The following is a 6,000-nucleotide window of genomic DNA, read 5'->3' as shown; positions in this document are numbered from 1 at the left end:
CAAAATGTGAACTCTGACCTCCTTGTTTCTCTAAGGAAACCAACCAGATCATTCTCTGTGAAATGAAGTTTCCCTTTAGTGCTATAACTCCCTGCAGCAAGAGGAGAGGAGCGGGACGAGAAGAGGAGGACAGCACAGCACAGCACTTTGTCGGCCTTCATGGATCCTGCCTTCAAACGCCTCACACCCATCGAGGGAAAAGTGCTGAGAAACATGAGAGACTTTTATTTTTAACACAGCCTTCCCTAATCTAATTACCTCAGCAATTAGACTGCGCTGACATGAAAATGAACTCGCAGAAGGCAGCGCGAGAGTTGTGACATGCTCTGTTTGTCTTGGCCAGCCCGAAGACAGAAAAAAATGCTTCTGAGAGTTGGCACAAAATTTCATCAGTTTTTTCCGCCTGTGGCAAAGTGTGTGGCCACAGCGCTTGTGTCCGTGCCAGTTAAGTGTGTTTTAAAATCCGAGACACTGTGCGTACTTCCATATATTTGTGTGTCTGTTTGTGTTGTTGAAATGCATCTTTTATCCATCATCAGTGACAGCTCCATGAGAAGAAGAAGACACAAGAGTGTCAAGCTCGTGTGATGTGAAAAACAAGGCTTTCAGGAAAAGATCCATACCTCCTCTGTGTTGCGAGTCACATGTTTGGACACTGGCCTGAGCTTGTTGGCAAAAGGCAGAGGCACACACACACACAAACACAGACGGAGAGAGGAGAGGCAGCATGTGGCTTGTTTAAGTACAGACAGACATGGACAAACAAGGCTGAGCAAGGTGAGAAAGAGAAGAGGGAGAGGAAAGAGACCGCGAGACTCCTGCTTCACATCATACCTCACTGACCGCCAACAATTCGTGCAACTAAGAAACTACAAGACTGGGTGTTCACTGGGTGTCCCCCAGGGGTCCGTCTTGGGTCCATTTTCACTGCAATGCTCTCCTCACCGGACTCTAGGGCCATCAACGAATATTCTAAATTCGAATATATATTCAATTTTTTTTTTTTTTTTAACGGTGATTCGATTGTGAAAATGAATATTCGACTGTGGAAAAAAACACATCAGCGGCTGCTTTGCGCATGGGCGCACTGCATGACGGGTCCAGGACAGGTCACAGGAGTTGCACTTGCACAGCATCACTCAATGCTGAAAGTGAGACACAACAAAAAACATGGCAGATGCAGATGGCAGAGAGAAAAAAGAAATGGCAGAAAGTTCAGAGCCCAACTCAGCAGAAGAGAGAGTGGTTTGGACTCTGAACCTAAAAAGCCCCGTTTGGAAATACTTTGGACTCTGGTCAGTAGACAGCAAAAATGTGGAGCCTGTATATGTGCGTAGAGAGAAAATCTGTATGTTTTCAAAGATTTGTTAATACTGAAATAAAAATGCCTGTAGCCTACAAGTAGTTACTGTATGTCTCGTTGTATTAGTTGGTCCTCTTGTTATTGATATAATGCGCAAATATTCAAATAGTTCAAATCTATGTGTTTTTTTTAGAGGGAATATTCAAACATCATTTTGGAGCGATTTTGACAGCCCGAGCTGGAACTCCCTCCCCCCAAACATGAGACAGTCAGACTCCATCACATCATTCAAGTCCTGACTCAAAACTCACTTGTTCAAACTGGCATACTCTTTGTAACTGAACACTGTGCACTCATGTTGATGTTTTGTTTTAATGATGTCTCTGATCTTTCATGCTTTTATATTTGGTAAGACGACTTGAAAGGCACCTCCAAATAAAATGTATTATTATTTTATTATTATTAGAGAGGAAGAGGAGCAGGAAAACGTGGAAGCTGAGCTGGTTACCATGAGGAAGAAAAGAAAATAATCCATACTATTTCTGCATGTGTGTGTGACGCGTGCGTGTGTGTGTGTGTCTCCCTGAGCACTCTGTCTCACTACAAAGTCAAACCAAATCTGATTTATGCATTTCCCTTGACAGGACATTATGGCTGCTGATTAGCATAATACTCGTTTGTGGAGGCTTGGATCACATACACACACACACTTACACTGTATACACTATATAGATGCACAAAGACAATCATAAGGGAGCACAACCGATTTGTTGAGTTGATAATATCGGGTTGCCATTATGTTGCAAGTTGTATTGCTTGACAAAAAGGATTTAGGCTGACAAAGATCTACTATAAGTTGAGCTGTAACCGATGTCATAACAATATACAGCAGATGCAACACACACATAATGCATGTAGCACAAATTAAGAAATGTCTACTGTATGCAGCACACAGAAGGCAAAGGTAGCATTACTGTCAACTGCATCCACACTGGTTCTTGTACATCTGTTGTTCTGGGCAAAATGGCATGTCAGTGATTCTCATGACAATCATTACACTCACAAATACACACAGGTACGACTCTAACACACACACACATCACATCTATTTTGAGTCCTCAGTGGTGATTTTCAAGCTGTCAGTCAGAAGAGGAGCCTTGAGATTAATGGAGACAGAGAGAATTGAGTCGCACACATGACGACTAAAAACATCTGTGTGTAGACGAGTGTGTAGCAGCAGATTCCTCAGAAGAACTGCAGTTGACTGATTGACTGTGTTTGATAGATGAACACACGTCACAAGTGAGAGGGTGAAGGCTTGAGAGTAAGAAACAAGCTTTTAAAGAGGGATTTCAGCGAACTGTACCTTTTTTTCCAAAAAGGCCTATTCTTGTAGAATTAAAGATATGTTCAGTTTTGATATTAATGTAGTTTTGGCTACGCTGCAGGATGTTTTGCTCAATATTAGAGAACTAAACATGCTTCCTTAGTGAAGTTTTACTACTTAAGTTCATATCATACTCCTGGTATTTTAATGTGACATACATTCTGAACTGCTTGCAAACATCTTTGTGGAGCCAAAATGTAATGACTTCTAATTTTCACAGCAAAAACTATTTACGTTTCAGCCTAACTGGCAATTTCCTTTTAGTCATTTAAGTCAACTCAATTGGTTTGATTTCAGTCTTGTTTTACTAAGGGTGTATTCAGACCTGGCTCATCTTGGAGCAGTTGTTCCAAAACAGGGAGCGTTTAACCCCAAAGATCGGTGCATTTGGGCAGAGCTAGACACCGTAGCACAGCGCACCAATTCAGCACAGAGCAGATCGTGCGGGACAGGAAATCCTGCACAGACGCAAAATAAAAAACTGTTTTTGGTTTTGTGGTTCTACATCCCGCTATATTGCATCCATTTGTTTACAATTTTGGACTGCTTGGGAACACAAACGACCCAAAAGATAAATGCAACAATTGCAACTCAAACAGCCATGTCTTAATACACCCTAAATGAACGTTTGTCCATAATTTCCAAATTCAAATTAATCTTTGAGCCTGTTCTTATGAAAAGATGTTCAGCCATGTACAAACAGATGCAAGTACAAGAATTTGCCCATGCTATAGTTCACTTTCAAGTGCAACTACTATACAGAAAAAATATCTATATATATTGGCTCATGGTGAAAATGTGGCCTTTCTAAACAAGTTTCAAAACAAGTGAAAAAGATTTGGGTTGTGCTCTTTTTCTCCAGCAAGCTGAGGCAATGTGAAGTGAATTTAACAGTTCTAACTCTCTGACTGATGAAATTAAATGTTGTAAAGGCATTAGGGCATAAAAATGTGAATCAAGAACAATTACATGGTCTCCAATTATTCATAACATGAGTTAAGAAGTGAAACAGCATACCAAAATACCCATGGGTTGGGCTAATTCCCATAAGAGGAACTGTCAATAATTCAGCTGTTAATTATTTCAATGGGAATGAAGCTGTCACTCCCTTTTTTGTGTCCACCAGTCAATGCCAGTAGATACTCTCAGGGCAGCAGCCAGTTTCCTTTTGAATTTTTGTCCTTCATCTCATCAATGTTTGTCAATCAGATATCTTATTAGTTTCCTTTAGAGCAGTCAGCCTCCTATCTGAGGTCTCCATCATTAGAAAAGCGTGAAGCGACTGTTAATTCAGTGTGCCTAGTCTATTTAGCTTTGGCTTTCTCCACGGTCTCTTGTTCTTCTGAGTCACTTCTCTCTTTTAGAAGAGCTGTTGAAATATTCGGCAGGGATGCACTAACTTTATTTGCACAGGGTGGCTCATCCTCGTCATTTGAAGGTGTTCTGTCTCAGTGAGGTTGAAAAGACAAAGTTCAGATTTTCCTCTCTCATCCACCCCCACAGAGCTCCCAGTTCTCACTATACTATCTTTAACTATTTTCATTATATTTCTTGTCAATCAACCTTTCAGATTATGATCTAAGATTAGTTGCTCTGAGTCATCCACTTCTCACATTACCATGTGTTCATACAGTATTTGTCCTACTGCTTAATAAACAGGTGATGGATCACTCATTTGATCTGATGTTGTTTTCTGGTAAAACTACTAATTTTACTTTTTCTAATTTTATTTTAAAAGAGCCAAAATGCAACAGATTCTGGATCTGTAAGGCACCGTGTACACCCAACGTGTTTTTGGTGCTCACAGCATCTACTTTCTATACATCTATCCTATAAATTTAGGCATTCACAGGTGCTCTAAATCTTTTCAACTTTAGGAAAAGCACAGCACTTGTCAATGTCACTTTTCCCACTTGGACCAATCAAAATACAAGAAGGGACAGACATTACCAACAACAACACAACTGGAGACATGGCTCGGTTTATATCATGCACCCACACTCGTTTTGAAAGGTAGGTCTACGTCAGGGTCCATGTCGAAAGCTGCTAGTGTTTACATTAACAAGACAGGAACTAGGAAGTGTCAGAGGACTCGTTACTGCAACAGCATAATGCTTTGTAACTCATTATGCTGTTGCAATAATGATTGCAACAGTATCATTATAACAAAAGAGAGAGAGAGCACCGTAGAAGTGAGGTCGAGGGCATTGTCAGCGCAAAAAATAGTGCATTGAGTGGATATAGCCTTTAATCCATTTTAGCAAAATTATTTCTCGACATTTAAGCTGCTAATGATCCTACAGATGTTAAGTAATTAAGCTAACCTGTGTAAATCTCCCCACTCTTTCAACTGCATCCACAGACGTTACAGTCACAAGGTTCATCTGACACTGAGTGAGTAAAAGTAACATTTTCTGTGATCCTGGACAATCTCTGTCACTGGCAAGTTTCCAGTCTCATCCTCAACCGGGGGCAATTTTTCATCAGCACCGAGATGAATCCCAATCCCACCACCGCTGCAGGGCAATCAAAGGATGTTAAACTTGGATTCTCCTTTTGGTCTCGGCCATCAAACATTGGGCAGACAAAAAAACAACAACAAGAGATTAGGGATCAAAACTCATATCCAAGCAATAAATCAATGAGAAAACTCCTGTACCTGGCGTATCAGTGAAACAAAGGTGCTCTGAAAACAGCGCTCCTGGCCTTGATAGTGCAGCGACGTGCTCTGACACAACATGTTGCTGCACTGCGGCCCTGCATGCAGCGGCTGCTGTTTCATATTCAATGAGTCTGTTGTCAGCGGTGTATGACATGAGAAATAGAGGCGCAGCACAGAGACTTTTCTGAAATGTATTCCTTCACCCCATTCACTGCTTCCTCCATCTCTTAATTAAATCAATTTCACCCTCCTTTTTCTTCGCCTCTGTCTTTCTCCCTCTCCTCTTTTCATTCTTTCCATCCCTCTCTCTCTCTCTCTCTCTCTCTCTCTCTTTCTTTCTCTGCCTCCCTCTCACACTCTCAATCTCTCTCACCCACTCTCTGTCCTGTGTGACTCCCCGGCTGCAGTTGATTGATGATCAGAGAAATCTCCCAAGGACAGGCGCCTTGTTAAAGACAGGCCAGTATGTTCTGTCTGTGGGAGCAAACGGAGATGGAGGGGGCGAGTCGGGGGGATTACAAATAAAGGAGCGCCCTGATGCCCCCATGCTCAACTTAATCTGTTATTCACACCTCATTTCCTCTCCTCTTCCTCTGCTTATGTGTTTCCTACGTTTCCTTCGGCTCGCTCGTCCTCTTCATCCAGATT

The sequence above is a fragment of the Trachurus japonicus genome, chromosome 11 (genome assembly GCF_045865225.1).
Source record: "Trachurus japonicus isolate A0001 chromosome 11, Traja_1.0".
Classification (NCBI taxonomy): Eukaryota; Metazoa; Chordata; class Actinopteri; order Carangiformes; family Carangidae; genus Trachurus; species Trachurus japonicus.
The sequence above is the reverse complement of the archived record's forward strand: the minus strand, read 5'-3'. Positions refer to the sequence as shown.